Source organism: Hyla sarda, chromosome 3 (genome assembly GCF_029499605.1).
Source record: "Hyla sarda isolate aHylSar1 chromosome 3, aHylSar1.hap1, whole genome shotgun sequence".
NCBI classification, from domain to species: domain Eukaryota; kingdom Metazoa; phylum Chordata; class Amphibia; order Anura; family Hylidae; genus Hyla; species Hyla sarda.
Genome location: NC_079191.1, coordinates 402,666,716 through 402,689,700, shown reverse-complemented (window position 1 = coordinate 402,689,700; position 22,985 = coordinate 402,666,716). Strand labels below are relative to the sequence as shown.

Below are 22,985 nucleotides of genomic sequence, written 5' to 3'. Positions count from 1 at the left end.
AAATGACACAAGGGAAAAGTAGTTGAAACAAAAGAGGTGCAAAAAGGCATGGAAAGCCAAGACAACAGATAAAATCTATCAGTAATTAAAAAGCATTTCAGATCCCCAACTCATGGCCTACAAAAGCGTCACATTGCCAAGGCTTCACATAAGACACATCATGATGGGTAAAAGCAAAGAGCTGTCTCAAGACCTTTGCTAAACACAATAATGGCATTTGTTACAGGTGCATTTCTAAGCTTCTGGATAGTTCCGGTGAGCACTGTTGGGGCCATAATACAAAGGGTAAAGACAAGTATTTCTCCATAAATTTGTCTCAACCAGGTGCTCCTCAGAGAGGAGTGAAAAGAATAATCAGAAGAGTTGAGCAAAGGACACTTGTGGAGAGCTTCAAGACCTGGAATTAGCAGATACTGTTGTCTAAAAAAACAGTATTTTGTGAGAAAAAAGGTGAAGTGTTCAATATTTATTTTACTCTCTGTAAATAAAAATGCCAAAAAAGAAAAGGAAAAAAATTAAAAGGAAGCAACAATAGTCCAAGTGTGGAGGTTTATCAATACTAGTGCTAGTAGTTGCCCATACCCACCAATAAGATTGAAGATCTCTTCACACAGGGTGATTACTGGCTGAACCGGGGTTCATAGAACCAATGACTGTGTCAGTGCCAGTGATCAGCCAATGAACGATTAAACTCTTGTTTAAATGGCTGATCGGATCTCTTATACAGGCCTTGTTGTTGGGACTTGCCCGGCCCCTCTATGGGATCTGATTGGTTGCGAATAGTCCTTGGAACATGGTTGACCCACTAGTGTACCATGCATTGGATTTATTTAGAGATGCACCTTTGGCTCCACCATACTCCTCACTGAAATCACCCCCTAACTTAGAGCTGGTGTAGTTTTTAGCTAAAACGTACATCTGTGTGCAGACATATGTCATCGTAAATCCAAAAGATCCCGAATGCTTTTCACTAATACAGTTGGCATGGGCAGCGTAAAGAACTGAAAAATTTAAATTTTGTGCAAACTGGGATTTAGGCAAAAATTTGCAACTTTGTTACACTTGAAAGCAGGAGTAAATGCATGATAAATCCCCACCGGTGTGCCTACAGCGCACAATTGAGGCATATTTGCCCCTTTTCTTTTTACAAAATCCATGCAGAGGACATAATTTTTATAATAAATAGCAGTCATATTTAATTGTATTTCATCCCCTAAATAAAGACATGGAATATATAGTTATATAGAGTTGCTACTGGAGCCTATACTGTAAATGAACACTGAGTAAGATAGATGCATAAGTCCCTTATAGCATATACAGGTATCAGACCATCTTTTATCTGTTCCAAGACCCTGGTATGTTCAGGAATTTTCTCCCTGGCCCTTTATGAACCTTTGCATCCACATTTAATGGACTTGAATGGTGGAGACAGAATTTTTATGTACATCCTTGATGGAGATGAAACTCTGTCCCATGCTGTTATATTGTGTCCTCCAACACACTTCACAGATGCTAATGACTCGTCAGGGTGGTTTCAGTAGTAAGTACTTGCATGCTTTTCCAAATGATAATGTTGGCCATGATGAATAATAAAAGATAAATCCACCATTGGAGAAGATCACTTACCCCAAGGGTCCATAACATGAATAGGATATTCACATGTTTTGCATAGCTGGAGGGTTGACAGAAAGCATCACAATCCTAGTGTGATATTGTCGATGTGTGACATGCCCAGAAAACTGTGTGAATTCACGATTCTTACACCATCATGTTTTCAGGGCACTATTGAGCTGTAGGTTGATATCCTGTGAAAAAGTGATGCCAAGCTACACCCAACTAGTTGCTGAGCCCATAGACTATAGAGGGCAGAGTGAAGTCTCAGAAATACTCACAATTAGATCATGTTAAGTCCTTGGGCCCATCAGCAACCCTTTTTGACATGATGCCAACACGCAACCCAATGGAGCCCTGTAGAAACGCATGGGAACAGAGTTCCTGCACTTTTCCCATAGCAGAAACACTGTTCCCCTTAGCAATGAAAACTATTTGCTAAGTTGTATTTTCCACTTTCCACTGGAACAATAATGACAAAAATAAATTTGGTTAACATTGTTATTTATTTTTATTTTTTGTGGAGGAAGGTTTTTTTTTTTTTAGTCAAGCTGCAAATAAAGATTAGCTTTAACAAAGATTCAAAAAACATTACATACATGTATTTGTACCATAGCGAAATCATTATTTTAAAGAATTTCATATTTTTCTGAAAAAGAGGGAGTAAAAAAAAAAACATGTATCAAGTCACACTTGTTTTTTTTCTTTAATTTTTAACATTGCTGATGCAATAACTTGAACAGATTGCGTCAAACCATTCTATCAGCGGTTTAGTTGTTCCCACTTTCTTTTCCGTGTGTCATTGTTTCTTTGACAGTTCATACATTTTCCATCATCCCTGGGGTCAGCAAGAATTCCCCAAAGGCTGAAAAATGATGTTTGCGATGTTCTCACCTTGACTATAACCTGTTTGTCCACTACTTCTAGGTGAGATACAGATCTTCATTTACCAATAGACATAAACCATAATGCAACAATCCTTCATAATCATTGTGTTAGTCTGACTAAAATAGTGAATGTATCATAAATAACGTGGCCGATCCAACCGACCACGAGACGAGCAAGTGCCAACCAATGATGGACTACATTACTGGGTGGAAAGTTATAAAATATAAAAAAAAGTTAGTTTTGACATTTTTACGACTTCTTAAAAATACCTTTTTTGAGGAAATTGTTCATAAAACATCTTTTTACCATGTTTTTTGTATAGTTTGTTTACAGTATATACTAACTAAATGCTAAATAATGTAATTCTTTTAATCTTTTTTCCATAACTAAGAAGCTCTATGGCCCTTATCAGTTTAGTTGCTCTTCTTTGCTCGTCCTGTTCGACCTGGACAAGGATCTTCTCTGGTCCATGAATATCAGCTTTGAGTCTCCTGGACAACTGCCACTTCTGGAAGATGTTGGGCCTGGTGGGGTCTTTGACCTATCTACCTTGTCTAAGGTCAAGGTATTGCCCCTTGCCTGATAGTTTTTTCCATGTATTTTGATTCTGTTCTTGACTCTGTCCTTGTCTTCCACCTCGTTCCTGGATTACTCTCCTGCCATGGATTATTTGCCTGGTACCTGTTCTACTCACGGTTCCAACACCTGCACCTAGATCCTCTCCTGACTATGTTCCTGTTTCATCCTCTGGACCAGGGGTGGCTAAACTGCAGCTTGCACACTGAATGCAGCTCTTTCCTAAGTGCCATGTGGCTTGAGGTTCACCTTCAGCTCCCAATCCATCCTAAAGTTTAAGAATCACTGCCACTGCTTTAAGAACCACCAAAACAACGTTGAGAATGTAGTGGCTTCTGGGAGCTGACATGCTGCTAGCACATATGTGCCCGCACATTTACTATGACCTGTCCCACCCTCTCCCTGCCTGCCAAAGAGAAGCAGGGGAGGAGAACACATCACTGTGGCTGACTGTGGAGCACTGGTGGTAACTAATGGGAATGGGGGCCTACTGCTGTATGGGGCTACATGGGGATGGGGGACTACCTCTATATGGGGCTATATGGGGCCAACTGTTATCAGGGGGCAGTATGGGGGCCTCACTATTTAATGGTGGGCCTACTGCGATGGGGGCTATTTAGGTATGGAGGCTAATTTATATATGGGGGCTATATGGGGCCAATTGAAATATGGGGGTGGTATGGGGGCTAACTGTTATATGTGGACAGAATGGGGGCCTACTATTACATGGGACAGTATGGGGGGGGGGCGAACTGTTACATGAGGGGCCAACTGCTATAGGGGGGCAGTATGGCAGGGGAATGTTATATAGGGGCAGTATGATGGGTTTACTGTTATATGCGGAGGGATATAGCTGGTAGGTACATTTTTACTTTGTGTTTGCTTTTACTTTGAGTTTAAAAATAGAAATAATATTGATATTTTTTATTAAAATGTAGTTACATACTATAAATGAAACTACTACCTACATTTCTTAATTTTATGTATACCCATGTCTTGCAGCTTTCAAACATCTTAAGTACGGTATATTGAGAAAGCACATTTAGCTCATGTTTTCCCTTGGAATTGTGGTGGTTGTGCTAAGAAGACTGTGCCCAACCATAAGGAGCTTCATATATCTCTGTCCATAGCAGTTGTGTAATATTATGTTTTTTGCACTTTTGTGGTATGTAGTATACCTTTGTACTTTTGTCACTTTATTGAATTCTAATTATGGCTAAAACAAGGGTTCAGGTTTCACAATCCTACTGCTAATAGTCTTCAGCACGAGCAATATACTAAATATAGCATTGGTCTCCCCAAGATCAACTCTCTCTAATACTTTGCCCTTGGCTCCATTCTGTTGTTATTCGCGTCACATCTTGCATAGAACCCTAAGCCATGGCATTGATAAATGGTCCAAGGAGATACAAGTACCATGGCCAATATATAAAATGGACAGAAGCCCCAGGTCCCAGTAAACCCTAGTGGTACCCTGTTACGTACAACCCCCAATCATTCATAATAATATTAAACCTTTTACATTTCCTTTTATATAAACCAAAAAGACCAAAATAAATCTCAAGAATAAATTTAGATTTAGCGGATATTCCCTTTCCTTTAGGGCTTATAAATGCAGCACAGGAAACAGCCTCTTCTGAAAGTTCCTCTCGGCATATTTTCTAGTACTGTATGGAACGACTTACAGAAAATAATAACATTGATACTAAATATAACTTTTTATTAAGTTGTTGCTTAGAGACCTAAGGAAACCTGTATTTAAAAATAAGCAATTTGCTTGGGTCTGGATGTTGACTTGAGGAAACCATATTATATTATTTATACCATATGTGGCAGTGACGTGATACACTATTAACGTAGAGCGCTACAGCATAATGGAATGGTGCAATATATTATAATTATATATAATTATAATATATTGAGTGGTTCAGTAAATATTTGCAACCCCTATAAAGCAACATTTCTAGAGCATCTTCTCTTAGAACTCTGCCTAGTGCTGTCCCCCATGTCAATGGGGTGGGTCTTTACAAAGACTAGTAGTTAGCACTGATTGGATAGTAACTTGTGACACTGTCCAATGAATGTGAACAGCATCAGAAAATGGAAAATAGAAATAGAAGGATGAATTGAAATGGGGGGGGGGGGGGGTTATATTTTTAAAAACAAAAATTTTGCTTAAACACTTTTAGAAGCAATAATTTTGGTGCTTATACAGATCAATGTATTACATATGCATTACATTGATCTATAAGATCAGCACTCTATTGGTACAGTCTGCTATAGGCAGGCTGTATTAATAACCGAATCACAGCAATACCTGCTAGTCAAGGCTCTGCCGGATGCAGAAGGAACTGGCTGCCAATCACAGTTGGAATCCCACCACAGCTGCCAAGATTGAGATCACAACGGTCTCGGCAGTGTTATCCCCTTAGATGCAGTAGTCAGTACTGACCACGGCACCTATAGAAGTGACAGGAGTGGTGGATCCCCCTGTTCCCCATTGGCGATCCAGCTATGTGATAACGGGGTCCTGATGGTTGCCATGGCAGCATGAGGCCAGAAGGTGGCCTTCTGCCTGTCTGATGGCCTCCTGTCCATCAAGGATGGAAGCCATAGGCTGGGTCTCATATGCAAACTGTCAGTGTATACACATGTATTGCAGTACAGTATAACAGGGTATAGTATAAAAATACCTAAATAAAAGGTTTCTCAATAAAAAATAAATGCACCTTTCCCAATAAAGGCCGATATTATAAAAAATAAAAACCTAAACATTGCCCCATGGCCCAGATTTAGATTTATTAAACTGTGTGAGGTAAAAAGTGGAGTGATTTTCCCACAGCAACCAATCACAGCTCAGCTTTCATTTTACCAGAGCCCTTTAGCTGAGCTGTGATTGGTCGCTGTGGGACAATCACTCCACTTTTTACCTCACACAGTTTGATAAATCTGGGCCTATAACTTTATTATTTTTCCTCATAAGGGGCTATATGTGATCTGTAGTTTTTATCGGTACCATTTTTGTTTTGATGGGACTTTTTGATCGCTTTTTATTCTTTTTTTTTTTTCTGGTATATGAAGTGACCAAAAATCTGCAATTCTTGACTTTGGTATTTTTTTTATGTCTACACCATTGGCCATGGGGTTTAATTAACATCATATTGTACTAGTTCGGGCATTTATGAACACGGTGATACCACGTTTTTGTATATTGTTTTACATTACTTTACATAATAAAATGTCAAAAGGGGGAGGGGCTTATTCAAATTTATTATTATTATTATTTTTTTTTTTTAGCCCCCATATGGGATTATAATATAATCACTGGATTTTTAACACTGTTAAATGTTATGCTGTTGCATAGCATTGATCAGTGTTATCTGCGCTGCGCTGCTCTAGCCTGCCAAAGCAGGCTGGAGCAGCAGAGAAGACATCAGGCAGCACGGAGGTAGGTAGGACCCTTCGGCCATCATGTAAGCTAATTGGGACCTTGCGATTACCTTGCAGTGGTCCTGATCAGCTTACACAAGAATGCGCACACACACAATAACATACTTTATGTCCTGCAATCGACCTTGATCAGGGAATTGCCGCTGCAGGCTATTAGCTCCATTCCTTGTATGACAACCCCAGCCGGGGGGCGGCATGGAGCGGGATGACGTCACAATCCCGCTCCGATGCTGGTCACCCCTTTCCAGAACATACCCATAAGTCCTATAGTGGAAAGGGGTTAAGGGCAAAGCAACGCTGCATTATCAAAGGGTTAAAATGCACTTATGAAAAATAAACAATAATATTTCTGAAATACAAATTAAGTTTTATTTACTTAAAATGCCACTGTTACAGCCGACTAGTGATATGTATACAAACTAGCTGAAAATATATAAAGTCTAGTAATTCAAAGTAGGTTAAATATTATTAAAGGGATTATCCAGCGGGAGAGACTTTTGGCCATTGCAGTATCCAAAAAACACCAGGGCTCCCATGGTGTTGCCGATGTCCTGCTCCATTTCCCGACCACAATCTTTTTCATGTCAGGAATCTTGACACCTGGGCCTGGAGTGATGTTGGGCCCCAGATTGTCCTACTGCCCATCACCACCTTGGCCATTGATTGTGAAGGAGCTGGTCCCTTCTAGGTAAGACTTCTTTGAAAATAATGATGACCATTTTACAACTACGTGGGTCAACTGAACACAAGAAGATAATAGTTCAAGTAAAAGAGGCAGAAATATTTGCCACTATTAAAGTGACTATGTGAGTTAAAGTGGGTATATGAGGGGAAAATGGCTGCTCCATTGGCTATGTGTGATATTGCAGCTTATGGGCCTGAGAATAGATCACCTATTTATTTTTAATCACATACACCTATAAAAGGTGAAAGTGGTTTTCAGGTAACTTTTTAGGATGTCATGTTTGTGCATTCTGGCCAATATATACTTTGTAAATGGCACTTTTCAGGAGTGTACCACTCCTCAGGCTTTATCTCTTATTCCATTTTTTCCCCTAAAAACTCTATTTTCCCTGAGCTAGTGGGTATAGACTAAACTCTATGATATCTCCCATACATTTCACTAAAGACGGGGTTCTGCTTTTCTATACACCCATAGAAGCAGCAGCATAGAGGACATAATAGAGCAGGCTTTGAATCAGCTGTGGTAAACTATAACACTTACCAGAGTCTTTAGCAGCTTCTCGGTTTGTCACTCTTTTTGCTTGTACAATACATATTTGCTACGTTTTTTTTAAAGTAACCTGAATGTGAATGCAGTTGACAACCTACAACGTGCAGATGGTAAACACTGTAAGAGATTGTGCTGTAGGTCAGTTGTCACATTCTGGAACTTCTTTGGGCTGTTTTTGGAATCTCTAAAATGTCCTTAAATGTCAGAACATTGATAACAAGCGTGTTTTTTTTTTAAATAGTTAGGGCCTTTCTATTTATCTTGTCAGATCTCAAGAATCTCTCAGGTCATAAAACCAGTTTTAATCTGGACAGCGTTCTCTAATGTCACATCACGTATGAAGCCTCATTTACATTCCTGACACTTTCAAAGTAAAAAGCAGTGAAAGGTGATGTGGATGTTCTGTAATTACCCTGATTGACCCTTTGTTTATGTAGCTGTGGCCTGCGGGGGACGCTTTGGGCAGCCACTATTCTACTCATCTTTCTACTTTGTTGCCTTAACCAACTATTAGTGGTGTCTTTTAAGGGAGAACCAGTTGACCATTTAGATACAATGCAAACTCATTTTCAAAAACTTTCATGTTTAGTGATTTATTACTTTTTTGTTTACATAGGAATTTTTGTAGTTAACAACAGACTTGACCCAATATCATGGTTGGATGTTCACCGCCTGTCGTACATTACTCCGTTTCCCTTTTCTAAATCTTCTAACTGTCTGATTTAGTTGAAACTTTTATTCTTCATGAAACAACAAATCTAGAGAATATTTAAGAATTCTGATTTGGCCCCTGCCCCCCCCCCCCCCCCTCTTTTATTCCTCCTGGAAATCCATAATCAAATTGACCACTGGGCGTTATCATTTCTCTAGTCAAAAAGTCTAAGGGTGCATTCACACCACGTTTTTGCAATACAGTTCCCGTATCAGGTTTTTGATGAAAAACGGATTTCTCAAAACCTGACTAAACTGTATCAAAACGTGTGTCCAAATTTTAACCCATATACAGTTTGAAAAATGATGTTCGGTTGCAACCGTTTTTTAAGAAAACGTATACATTTTTAACTTTTCACTCCATTTTGAATAAAGTTTCACTTGTTTGATTCCAAGAACAAAAACTGTGCAAAGTCAAAAACCGTAAGGGGAAAACCGTATGGAACCGTAAGCACATACAGTTCTGTATGGTTCCCATTGACTCCCATGTTAAAAAAAACGTATACAGTTTAATACAGTTTTTCTCCCGGACCAAAAAATGTGGTAGACTACAGTTTTGGGAACGGGTAAAAAAACGGACAAAACCTTATAAGATGCAAAACGGACTAAACCGGATGATGCGTTTGATATACGGTTTACAATTTTAAGTCAATGCATACGGTTTTCTATACAGTTCCATACGGTTTTTAACTTGAAACGTATATGGGAACTGTATAGCAAAAACATGGTGTGCATGCACCCTAACACTGTCAGCACTGATTGGACAGTTTCTGAGTGTATTGAGAAATGCCCCTTTGACTGAGGGATAGGTAACACCCAGTTGTCAATGTATTCATACATTTCCAGGAGGAATGGCAGAGGAACAATTTAAAGAAAAGTTCTAACAGCAGATAGTCCAGAATTCTTATGTTATGAGGTATTCAAATATTTACTGAATCAAAAAAAAAAAACAGAACTGACAGGTTAAGATACTTTTAAGATGAGACCACTTCAGATCTAAACATTTCACAGGCTATGTTCACCCAGCGGAAATTCCACCGAAATTTACTGTTCATTGATTTCAATGGGATTCTGAAGTTCTAATAAGACAGCGGAATTTCCACAGCAGAAATTCTGCTTTCCTTATTCTGCAAACATATAAGACCAGTCCTATATTTTGTGGAATTCCGCAATGGAATCCCATTGAATTCCTTAGTTATGATACAAAGTCGGGAGCTTATTTCTACTGTTTAATCCGAATCAAACACAAATTGGAAACAATAGAACTAAACGGTTTTTCTTAATTTTCATGCAATGATGGGTTATACGAATAGGAAATCCCTAATGAAACTGTCTTAGACCTTACTATAGTGTTAACATGCAAAACAAAACGGTCTTCACTGCGGCCGGTGATTGGCTGAGCACAATATGACTCGCCGACCACCAGCAACCAGGAAGAGGATCGCGTCGGAGACCGGAGCCGGTATCGCTTCTCGGCCTTTTGGTTAAGATCAAGTGTAGTATCTGTTCTTATCAGTTTCATGCTGGTGGCAGGCGACGCCAATGTGGAGCTGGTGGGGATGGTTGCTGCATGGTAGGGAGCAGGTGTACCAGGGCGTTCCGGAGCTGGTTCTGAGGAATCAGCTCGACGGCTGCCCCGATGTGACCTGTTTCCTCCGGGTCTCACAAAAAGGCTGAGAGGGTCAAGAGCAGAGGTACTTTAGTGCCTCGGGGAGTGGTGACCCCGAGGTGCCGAAACTCACTGGGAGTATTGGCTCACTGAGTTGAAGCACGGGCACCATGATCTCTTCACCTTTGTGGCACTCACCTCTTGATTCACGGTCTTTTGCTTAGAATCAGAGACATTTTTATAGATCCGGCCGGATGTCCGGGTAGTATATCTGCGCACATTCACTTATTTATTTCTTTTTTGTCTCACTGTGTCACTTTTTGCGTGTTGTGTGTCCACAGGATTTGTCAGAATGCGGTAGCCCTTCTGGGTTTCGCTCCTGGCGGTCTAGGGGAGGTGTGTGTGGCCATTAGGTTCCGCAACTCCCTGCAAACACCCCGGGTACTCCTGCTTTGGCAGGGTACCGACCGTAATCGGCTCTGCGGGCAGATACCTTGGCTAACGCCAAGGGGGATGCCGGGAGCATTTGTGGTCCCTTAGTAGCTTCGGCGAAAAGGGACATTGAACCTGGAACCTCGCAGGTACCTTTTGGTCCGGAGGTGAAGGGTAAGGTTTGTTGGGGGGGCCTCTCTCCTATCAGAGAAGGGCTTGTGATAGACCGCATCCTTTATGCACGTTTTTTTTGTGTAAGATGTTCCTCGGCTCTTGGATAAAAAAATTATATAAAATATATATAATGCTCCTATGTGAGCTCTGCAGTCTTCACCAGGAGACATATTAGTCCCTCATACTCCAAAAGTACAAAAACATTCATAGATTTATACAGAATAAGAAGGTATGAATGGCACTCACCGATATTTGAAACGGGAACTGAAGCTTTATTAGATAAAACCAAATTCAACAGACATAACAGGAGAGTTCAGGACGCCTTGGCGTCCTGAACTCTCCAGTTATGTCTGTTTAATTTGCACTGATCTAAAAAAGCTTTGATTCCCGTTTCAGGTACCGGTGAGTGCCGTTCATGCCTTCTTATAGTGTATGGATTATTGACTGGTCTTTCTGAATTGAGCACCCCAGAAATAACAGGACTTTGTTAGCTATTATACCTGGAGCTTTTGTTTCGTCCGGGACCGTGCATTTCTCAGCTGTGCCAAGTGGTTTCTTTATTCTTGGATTCTTAGGCCTCATTCACATTGCTGTTGGCTCCGCTATTCAGAGTTCTGTTGGAAATTCTGTCAGAACGACAGGAGTTTAAATAGGGCATGCACTATTATTTTTTTCTCCATTAAACTCTTCTAATCTACTGGATCCCCAACCGACCCTGTTCAAGTAAATGGGATTCTGTCGGGACCCAGCAGTGGCTGTTGTGTTCCGACCCATTTCAAACAGACCCTGAATATGATGGAAGACAACATCTATGTGAACCTAGGCTTAGCTTTATTAGGTAATTATGGGGGAGATTTATCAAAACCTGTCCAGAGGAAAAGTTGCCTATAGCAACCAATCAGCTCGCTTCTTTCATTTTTAACAAGGACTCTTCAAAATGAAAGAAACAAATAACTAATTGGTTGATATGGCCAACAGGGCAACTTTTCCTTTGAACAGGTTTTGATAAATCTCCCCCTATGAGGCACAATTCTTGGCTTGGGTGAAAGCTCCTCTGGGAGTAGGACTTTACTATTGAGATGCGTGTTTCCTTTCTTATCCATCTGCTTATTCATGTATTATAATACATTTCAACTACTATAATACACTAGGCAGATAAAAGCACCCAGAATCCTGACATTCTCACATAACCCTGCCACTGTTAATACCCTTTGTTATCACCATATTGGCATTGTAGCCGATGCATTAATCCACACTTTAGGTGGAAACAATGATCCACTGTAACAAACACACATGCCTACAGGTTACATAACTCATGTTTGAAAGGCAACTACTGTATAGTGTTTGGGGAAGTAGGCAATTAAGGTGAGTAAAAGTGTGACAAGCCAGAAAAACAAACAAAAATGATGAATTCCTTCTGTATGCCACAAATCATGTAATGTCATGTCCTTTTGCCATTGAAAAATTTGCCCCGCATCTGACCAGGGGGCATTTATAACCAGATATGTGAAGTTAGCAGAATGATCAATGTAAAATAGTTCCTACTGAAGCCACGCTGCATAAGTATTCTCTTGTCATGTGCTGGTAGTCTGACTAATGGAACCTGTCATTTTAGTAATGTAGTCATTATGGTCCAAAACTGGTTGCTTTGTTTGATTATCACGGTAACAACCTTGTCTTCGGTATCAGATGTTACAGGTCTAATTCTGACTTTCACATAATCCCTCAATTCTAATTCAGATCTAGGAACCCTTAAAACAATAATTTGTCAGATTAAAATATATATCAACAAATATTTAAACGCAAAACACCTCAAAACTGTCGCAACCCAAATACCCATGGAATACAGATCAAGGAGTGTCGGGCCAGTCTCTAAATGCTAGATGCCAGCTATATGTCTAGCACAAAGTACCATATAGAGGTTTGAGAATGTTGTGCCCTCTAAAACTAATGACACTCCACCTGCTGTTCCTACTTTTTGAGGGACCCACCTCCTTAACAGGGTGGCCTCAACGACAGTGATGTTCTCGTGCACATAATCATTGACCAGGTAATGTTGTCATCAAAGACACCGCAACAATTGTTATGACAATCTAGCCTTCAGATGTACATTTACAATTTACCAGTTCCGACGTGTTTCCTCAATACAACCGGGTTCATCAGAGAACCAAAGAGCCAGATCTATATTTACTTGATAGGACAACCAAACCCCAAACGGACTATTGGGTAAGGCACAATACCAGCAATATATTAACACAGGGTTTAAAAAAGTATACATAAGTAGTCAGGATGGATCAATGGATTGTCATGTCATGGGTTAACACCAGCAGGGATACCAGATCAGATTTTTTAAAATTTAGTTTAGCAGCTGGCAATTAAGTGGGTGCCATATGGTTCATGTGACACTAGAAGAGATTTCTGAAGGGCTGATATGTGTAATGAAACTGTCCTGAAGAGCTTTGGATGAATTTTGCCTCTCATGGCAATTGGTATCAGTCTTTTTTTTTTTTTTTGTGCCTTTCTCTTGATCAACACAGTAGGGTTATAGGTTGAACTTGATGGACCGTCTTTTTTTCAACCTTTTTAAAAGGGTACTCCACAGGAAAATATTTTTCTTAAATCAACTGATGCCAGAAAGTGAAACAGATTTTTCAAAATCTTAATCCTTCCAGTACTTAACAGCTGCTGTATGCTCCACAGGAAGTTCTTTTCTTTTTGAATTTCCTTTCTGTCTGATCACAGTGCTCTCTGCTGACACCTCTGTCCATGTCAGGAACTGTCCAGAGTAGGAGCAAATCCCCATAGCAAACCTATCCTGCTCTGGACAGTTCCTGACATGGACAGAGGTGTCAGCAGAGAGCACAGTGGTCAGACAGAAAAGAAATTCAAAAAGAAAAAGACTTCCTATGGAGCATACAGCAGCTTGGAGGAAGGATTAAGATTTTTAAATAGAAGTCATTTACAAACCTGTTTACCTTTCTGGCACCAGTTGATTTTAAACACTTTTTATTTTTCCAGCGAAGTACCCCTTTAACTATGTAACTGCGGTTGGCTGTCCGGGCATGCTGGGAGTTGTAGTTTTGCAACAGCTGGAGGTCCGCAGGTTGGAGACCACTGTTCTAGAACCTCAGCTACTAAATATTCTTCATAGAAAGAGACAACTTTAAACAGACACATCATTATCCATTTAATATTGTTGTATTTATTGGGTTCTGAAACAAATACACATTCACATCCTCTTGAGTACAGTACATTTGGCACAGTAATAATGTTTACAATGAAGTAACACAAATGAATGGCAATAGATTTAAAACACATCGATAAGAAAAAAAAAAAAAAAGTGTCCTGTACAAATAAAGCATCACAATACAAAAACGGAATACCTTTTATATTTATATATTTATATATATAGCCAGAACTATTTGCACATAGTTTATTAGAGGTAATTTTCAGCTTTGTTTGGAAAGGTCCTGGATTTTTCTCATGACACCGGATTCCATTATAAATCTCTAGTAACAATTGTAAAGGGTTCAGCTCCTTTTTTTTGTTGTTGTTTTCTTTTCCTTTTTTTTTTGGCAGTTTGCTTAAAATATAACTATACATGGCAGGTAAAATAAAGGAAATTTGGATTAGGTAAAGTGTAACAGCACGTCCATCAAAGCCATAGTAAACGCACATACCCACACATACACTTTTTTGCACTTTGTGGGTATAAACAATTCCTTTAATCTGGCATTTATAGGTCTGGCAATTCTGATAGTTTCGGCACGTAGGGTGTTACTAGAACTGGCTCGTAGTCCGCAACGTGGAAGACTAAATGGTAGTCTACGGAGATGTTTCATGTCTATGCTTATGTTGAGTACGTAGGTACCGTAACGACATAATACTCATCTTGTACTGTCTCGAGTTGTAGCCTGTGTTAAAATTTTGCTGATTGTTATTGGAAATGGTCAACAAGCTTGTTGACAGACACGCCTCCAACATCTTGGCTGGGCTCCTTTCATACAGTAGGAGAGACCGTTCTTCCTTCATCAGAATATGGTACATGTCCTGGTGTACTGTAGAGATGACAATTTGCTCAATGCTAAGCATTAAATGGGTACTCCACCCCTAGACATCTTATCCCCTATTCAAAGGATAGGGCATAAGATGTCTGATCGCCGGGGTCCCGCTGCTGGGAACCCCCGCGATCTCTCCTGCAGCACCCCCTGTCATCTGGTGCACGGAGCGAACTTCGCTCCGTGCACCAGGTGACAGGGGGTGCTGCAGGAGAGATCGCGGGAGTTCCCAGCGGCGGGACCCCTGTGTCAGAAATCTTATGCCCTATCCTTTGGATAGGGGATAAGATGTCTAGGGGCGGAGTACCCATTTAAAGACTGTGTCTACCCTCACAACCAGATTATTTCTTATTGACCCGATAAAAATTAAATAACAAAGAAACCTTGCAACAGGTCTTAAAGGAGTACTCCAGCGCAAAATAACTTCTCCCCTATCCAAAGGATAGGGGATAAGTTATAGATTGCGGGGGGGTCCGAGCGCTGGGGCCCCCAGGATCTCCTGAACAGGGCCGCGGCAGTCTGCAGGAAGTGAAGTTTCGTCCCCAGCTGAAAGCCACGGCAGACACGCCCCCTCCATGTATCTCTATGGGGTACATGGAGCGGGCGTGTCGGCCGCCCCGAAGGATAGGGGATAAGATATTTTGCACTTCAGATGTCCTTTAACTCAAAATTTCTCCTTGTTTTGTTTCTACAGCTGCAATGCCCACTATACGTCTCCATGGTAACAGACAACAATCATACTCTGTGTAGTGCAGTCCTGAAGTCTCATACCCCCTTCCATTTGTCCTCTACTTTACGCTAACACCCATTTGATAAGTTAACCGCAAGTGGAGGACAGAAAGAAGGGACTAGGACTGCAGCATTCTGACTACACAGAATCTGTTTGTTGTCTGTTACCATGGAGACACATCGTCTGCACAGGAGCTGTAGGACATTCTTATTTGCAAAATTCCTTTATTTTGCCATTTCAGGCAGCAAAAAAAAAAAAAAAAAAAAGTATTTTCCAAGGAGAATGCAGCCTTTAAGCCAGCAAAGACTGCTGCAAGATTTAAGCTCTGAGGCCTGAAAATAATATGAATGTATTTGTGGTCTATAACACAGACTGCAACACAGGATCATCACATAGAAGTGGTGTTCAAAGGGGGACACATGCTCCATAACGGTTCTGTCATGGTGGACGGACAAAGTGTTCACCTTCTTTGAGTAAGGCTGGATTCACATCATGGTTTTCCCCATACGGGAGCACATACGGCGGGGGAGCTAAAAACTTGCGCTCCCGTATCCTGCTGTATGCGGTCCCGTATGTAATTCATTTCAATGAGCCGACCGGAGTGAACCGGTCGGCTAATTTTTCCCGTATGCGGTTTTCTACCGGATCTAAAACCGTAGTCAACCACGGTTTTAGGTCCGGTAGAAAACCGCATATGGGGAAAAATGAGCCTACTGGTTCACTCCGGTCGGCTCATTGAAATGAATTACATACGGGACCGCATACAGCAGTGCAAGTTTTTAGCTCCCCCGCCGTATGCGCTCCCGTATGGGGAAAAACGTAATGTGAACCCAGCCTAATAGTGAGTGTCCAGATATGAACTCCACCGAATTAATATCTTTTCTAGACCTCGTAAGATATTAGTCATTAGCTTCAACATAAGCCTGTATGGCGGAATACAGATTCCGCTTCCCTACAATCCCAATGGAACGATCGTCTTCTGCCATTTGGTGCCTACATGAGCCAACAATCACCCTTAACTTTTGGGGGTAGAGATAGCTCTATAACATGCCATCCAATGACACATGGATGACTGACTAAGGGCACAGATCAGTACAATATACATCTTTACTACAGCTTTACGCATGGGCCATTATAGTGCAGTCTACAGGTCAAATTGGCAGGACCTGGCCTTTGCCCCTATTTGCAACGATCTTTCTGTAAATTCTAGACTGAAAATAAATATTATCTTCCTTCTAATCTGGAACTTTTGATAAAATGGCAGGTTGTATGAATGCCGAATTAAAGGAATTGTATGTATCATTTATATATTCATAATGGCCTCATTTAAAACAAAAAATTTGGCAAAATCTAATAGTAAAACCGCTTATGTAAACCTGATAGGAGGATGACATAACTTGTATGGATTTAATGTAGCATCCACCTATACAAAATGTTAGGCTAGTCCTGTAGAATACACGAAGCCTATAGCAATAAATTATATATGCGAGTCAGAGTGCTCCTATAAGACCAGCACATCCAATGAGCATATGCTATCTGTAGGGAATACATTTCTGTGGCATTTGGAATGACATAATATTTGATCTCAATTCCAGGAGTGTTAACCGCTGTGGTATAAAGGCCTGTAATATATACAATACTAGTGCACCATGCCAGTATATGGAGCTCTACTATGGAAGGGGCACTTGGCATCATTATTAGCTGGTGGCCTGGAAGCCCTGCACTGAACGCCCTACAAAGAATACAGAGCCAGTAGTGACACATTGATATCTCTATTTTTATTTAAAAAAAAGGGGGTGTCCAGTTTCAACAACCCCTATTAAGATAGGCTATTGATAGGCTACTGGGGAAAACTGCCATTAATCCCCCTGCAGCATTAGATGGCATCCATTGAAATGCCCAAAGGACATCCATTGGTTTCGGTGAATGTCAACAGGCCTACAGAGCAGACAGCCATATAGCTCTAAGCTGATAGAGGGGGGAGTCCATCTATAACCCCTTTTCTCCCTCTTACTGAGATGATACAATTTAATAGATGTTTTTTTGATTAGCCTTAATCCAAAGAAACAAGTCTTCTTCATGGTTTTATAAATTAAATATTCATCGATGAATTATAGCTCAACCCTAACCCATCCACCAACTCAACAAATTCATAGACTTAGTCATATATTCAAGATTTAAAACCATTATAACAATATATAATTACACCTGAGTTTATAAAACAATAAAAATAATAAGAAATGGAACTGTATATTATTTACCCATGTGGTCCATGTGGGCATTTTCCATTGTAACATGCCTCAACCCAGTAGCACACTAGCCCGATTATCGAATAATTGCCCTTGGCTAGTCCCCAGTTAGTCCATATATACACAACCTAGCTGTGGCCACTAGTTTCTACTCTTTATGATGAAAAGCAATGGGGATGACAAAAAATAGAAAAGGGTAAAAGTTTTCCTTTACCCCATTCACTCTTTAAAAACCATTGAAATCCCAATGGAGCACAAGGCTTCATGGGATTGCACTGAAGACAAAACACATGATGGGTAGGTGGCCATGAGGAGGGAATTTGGTTGGCCAATAGGATGCCTTGGGCAAATCGATTTGCCATGTTCGAGGTTCTATGGACATGCAGACAAGGTGAAATGGTCTAGTGCTAAAGCTAGTGCTTATCTCTAGTGCTTAAACTAGTAGTGCCCGAGTACTATCACCCTATTACAGGCAGTGACCCAAGTGACCTACCTCATGGAGGGCGACAAGAAAATAATGCAGAGAACCTTAGGTCCTCTCCAAGCAGCAGCAGTGCTAGCAACATCCTAGCCTTACCCAGTAAACCTGTACAATTGTACCATATATGTGCAATAAAAAAGCTTCCCAATGAATGCATGAACTAGTACTTTGCGCTTTCGACTAGACAGTGTCCTGTTTCCTTGGCAGATATTACATGTAGGCTCAGGATACTGCAGCACAGTTATGGCGATAGCACAGGTGGAGACTAAGGAGAAAATGTTAGGGCGACTATACACGGCGAGGTACAGAGAAAAGTCTTTTCAGTAGTAGCATCTTCTAAATGACTTAAGTCCTGTATATTAAAAAGGTTGTATGAGATTAAAAGAAAAAGTATCTCTCTCTTGTCCATTGGTTGTATTAGGTATTGCAACTTGGTTTTATTCATTTGATTGCAGATTAGCTTCAAAGGGGATGTCCCAACTCACAGGATAGGCAATACCTATCTGATCGCGGGGGGTCCAACTTCTGAGACCACCCATAATGCTCTATGGAAACAAATATGGCTGATCAGTGTACTAGAGAATGTACTGAGTGGCGACGCTCATGTGCTTCTTGCCGCTCCATTCTGAAGGGAGACTTTGGTCCCTATTATCAAGATTGTGGGGGGATGGGTCCCAGCAGTCAGAGCCCCCATGATCAAATAGGGAATAACTGTACAAGTTTTTGTTATTGTTCTACCTTTTTCCTACATTAGATGAAAGACTGCAACTCCCTGTCTTAGAGCATCATGATCCTAAATGTTATTGTGACAGCAGCCCAAAGTAGAATTGGAATACCTCACGCAATTATTTTAGGGCTCGTTCACATTGCCATTGTGCTCTGGTAAATATAGCTCCATGAGCCAGTCCATCGAAACAATGTCACATTCAAATCAATGGGATCTGTCGGGACCCTGTGGTGTCAGCTGTGCTCCGACCGATTCTGCTTCCGTTCAGCCAAAAGCAAAAAAAAGCCAAACAGACCCAGAATGGGTGGGACACGGCGGTGTCAGTTGTGTAAAGATTCCATTCTGGGTGCTGCTCTCTCCCGACCTCACAGGACTTTCCCACTCAGGCAATCAGAAGCTGCAGTGGTGTCCCTCTTTAGAGTACACAGGAAGCACACACCCGGGAAGAAGTGGAGACCAATAGAGGACTGGGGGCGTCTGCGCAGGAGACTGAAGAAGGTGAGTATAGCAGGGAGAAAATTTAGTTTTTGCCCGGACAATCTTTAAGTGAATACTCTGTAGGCAGAAAGCTCTGTAGAACAAGCCGCACTTGGACCGCTTGGAAATGTGCAGTCTCCATAGATAGCAATGAATTTCCAAGCAGATTCTGATGAAAACATTTACATGTTCTTTCTTTCTTTCATTGGAGTCTGGGATCTGGAATTTGAGATGTGTGAATGGTGCAGCAGAAACCAACTGTAAACAATGGGAGGCTGCTGCATCGGATTTTATGCAAGAGGAATTTCAGAGTGGAATTCTGCTTGGAAAATACATGGCGTGAATGGGTCCTAAGGCTATCAGCAACAATAGTATTCTATCTGCCAACATGACTTCCAAACAGATAACTGATGCGTCTATATCCCCAGCCTACAGAGTATGAATTTGACAGGTTGTGGTAAAACTGAAGATATTGATTTCCACTACACGTTTTTTCTATGTTTTTGCTGTGGGATTCCTGGCCATCGCCAACTAAAGCTGCAACTAATGTTAAAGGGGTTATCCACAGGGTTCCAGTCCTGGGAAACAAGTGTGGGAACAAACCCGAGATTTCCACTCAAGGGCTGGTCCTACAGGACTCCTGCTAATGGGAACAGTGTTTCTGCTGTGGAAAAAGTGCAGGAACTCCATTCCCATGTGTTACTGCAGGACTCGAGTCCTGGTTATCCAGGGATAGAAACACAGAGCTACTTTCTTAAAAAAAACAAAAAACAGCACCACCCCTGTCCTCAGGTTGTCTATGGCATTGTAGCTCAGTTCCATTGAGGTGAATGTAACCAAGTTGCAATTCCACACACAACCTGAGGACAGGGGTGGTGCTGTTTTTTTTTTTTTTTTTTTTTTGAAGAAATAAGCTCTGTATTTATCAAGGAGTGATAAAGAAGATGAGAATTTCTGGTCTAGAACATTCAAATCTACAAGAACCTAAGAAGTTGTCTAAATAGCCCACAAAGGGGGAGGTTTAAGATGAATGCGATTAAAAAAAGGCCTAAAAAAACAAAGAAACGAAACTGATGCCATGTGTGCTAGCACTGTTGCTTCAAGCCCATATTCTTTCCTATTTCTTCAGTCACAAAGTTCCGAAATACTATACAATAAGATCTAGTAGAGCGTAATATCTGTTTACATCTCTCGAAACGAAAACCAATAATAATAATAATAATATTAATAATTATTATAAAAAAAATAATAATCTCTCACAGAAACTTGAACCAATACACATACAGAGTATTGCACATTGACCTTATTATAATAAATTCTTTATGAACTAGCATTTTATAATTTTTTGTTTTTTCTCCGGTACATGCAGCAGTTGATACCTTTTTATAATGAATAAGACTCCACAGGCTTTTTGCCGCAATACACTATTTACAAAATCTCACCTGTACAAAAGGCAAATAAAGCTTCCTTAGTGCCACTTTGTCACTCACAAGTATTTTTCATGTTTTTTTTTTTTTTACGTTTTTCTTCCGAGAAGCAGCAGAGGATTCACGTTATCTGTCGCTTAAAATGAATCCCCCATCTCTGCTTTAAAAAAAAAATAAAAAAAATCAGTCCAGTAAAATACATCAGAAAAATAGCAATACGGGTATTACACGAAATACACAGGGTACTCTGCAAATGAAAACGTTAAGTAACACTGTCACCACATCTACAACAAGGTAACTCAACTATGGCGGTACAATTTTTGCCTTGGTTAACGTAAGTTGTGTACAAGTTCTCGTGAATGTCAGTTATCAAAGTTTGATCATCTATACCGGGGGTCTACGAACTGTGGACCTCCGGATGTTGCAAAACTAGAATTCCCAGCATGCCCGGACAGCCATCGGCTGTCCGGGCATGCTGGGAATTGTAGTTTTGCAACAGCTGGAGGCAACTGGTTGAGAAATTCTGAGCAAGCCAGAAGAGAGAAAAGCTAAACAAGGGTTCCTCTGCTTACATTAATGTCTTCCGTGACCTGCTTGGGAGTTGTTGCTTTGCAACAGCTGGAGGTCCACAGTTTGGAGACCAATGATCTACATCAGATACATCAGATTTCATTCTGCACATCACATTGTGTTGTAGACAAATCAAAGAATAAAAGTAACAGGACAGTAGTGCTTGTAGTGTGCAAGGGCAACGTGGGTGCGGGAGAGAGGTTTCAAGATTAGGGGGTTGGTTGGTTGGGACACAAAACCTATATGGCTAATAGGACTCATTTCATAACACTGATAAGGGTTGTCTCAGATAAGGGAGGGTCCCTACTGCTTTACAGTTAAAGGGGAACTCATACAAGTTCTAAAATCCCTATATACCTTTGTGCTCACTCAGGCATATTGTAGTGCTGTGTTGTATTTTGTGGAAGTTCCTGGATTGTTCTTTAAGGGTCTATTCACACGTACAGTATCCTGCGCATATTTGTTGCTGCAGATTTGATGTTGTGTTCACTCATTTAGCTTACATTAAATTCTGCGGCATCAAATATGCGCTGTATACGTGGGCGACTAGATGTTGCTTGGCCGGGGGCTGTAGGGGGATCAGGTTAGGAGCGTACTGTTTATTTTTAGCAGCCCCACCACCAACAAATGAAATTTTTTAATTCCAAAATAGAAAGGGTTGTCCAGCGAAAGAAACAAGCTGTGTATGGTGTCAAAAAATGTGGTGTATAATAAAGCAGCTTAAGTAATTTTATTAGCCATAGTGTGCAGATCTTTCCATATGAGCGGAGTTGTCTGGCTTCTAGCTGTGACATCACGTCACATTCTGCATAGCAGAGCTCCTATCCCTCCTCCCCCTTCACCTTCTATCTGCTCAGGACAAGACCAGTGATGTGAAGAGGGTGAGCTCATTAGATTTCAAGGCAGCAGGAAGCCTTTCTCAGTCACAGTAGTTTCCATCTGAACAGGCTTGCTGCTGTCTTAAAATCTAATGAGCAGTAATATAAGCTCCCTTCTTCACATCAATGGTCTTATCCTGAGCAGACAGGAGGGGAGGGCGAAGGAGGGACAGTGGCTCAGCTTTCAGAGTGTGTTACCAGACAGCTTAGCTGATAATGGAAGATCTGTTCAGTATGGTTAACAACATTGTATTAGTCATTTGCTTTATTATGCTTTTTGACAGCATACACAGGTTGGGTTGTTTCTTTTGCTGGACAACCCCTTTAACACCAACCAGGATCCATGAGATTTGTACAGTGAAACCTCTTTAAGAATACCATCTAAAATTGCATAAAAAAATGGACTTCTATGGGGCGGACCAAGGTGGAGAGGTTTCACTGTATCTCATATTAGCCCCAAAACTAAAGTTTCCTCCAAAAAGGACGAGACCCGTTCTGTACTGACAAGGTGCAAGACTCTGCCCAAGTTGCCTGCAGATCTGTACAGGTGTCCTATCCCTTTTGGAAAAAAAACTAGTGTAGAGCTCTGTTGCCTACGTGCTTCCAAGGACCACTGCCTGTGAATAAGTCTCCATGCACCAACTGGGACTCTTCAATGAAAAAAAGTTCCTCTTCGAGAACCCAAGAGAAAACAAATAGTGCC

The 22,985-nt window shown here is 40.9% G+C and overlaps 1 protein-coding gene and 1 pseudogene across 1 annotated transcript in view; one reads left to right on the top strand and one right to left on the bottom strand.

Annotated features, from left to right (window-relative positions):
- The first annotated feature begins 9,934 nt into the window (after positions 1-9,934).
- Positions 9,935-10,025, top strand: LOC130363225 (U2 spliceosomal RNA; annotated as a pseudogene).
- A 6,191-nt stretch (positions 10,026-16,216) lies between these two features.
- PRKCE (protein kinase C epsilon) overlaps positions 16,217-22,985 on the bottom strand; it is a 478,701-nt gene continuing 471,932 nt past the window's right edge. Inside the window, exon 16 of the transcript XR_008891642.1 lies at positions 16,217-20,991. The gene's annotated coding sequence lies outside the window, so the exon portion shown is untranslated. The remainder of the gene's footprint in view (positions 20,992-22,985) is intronic.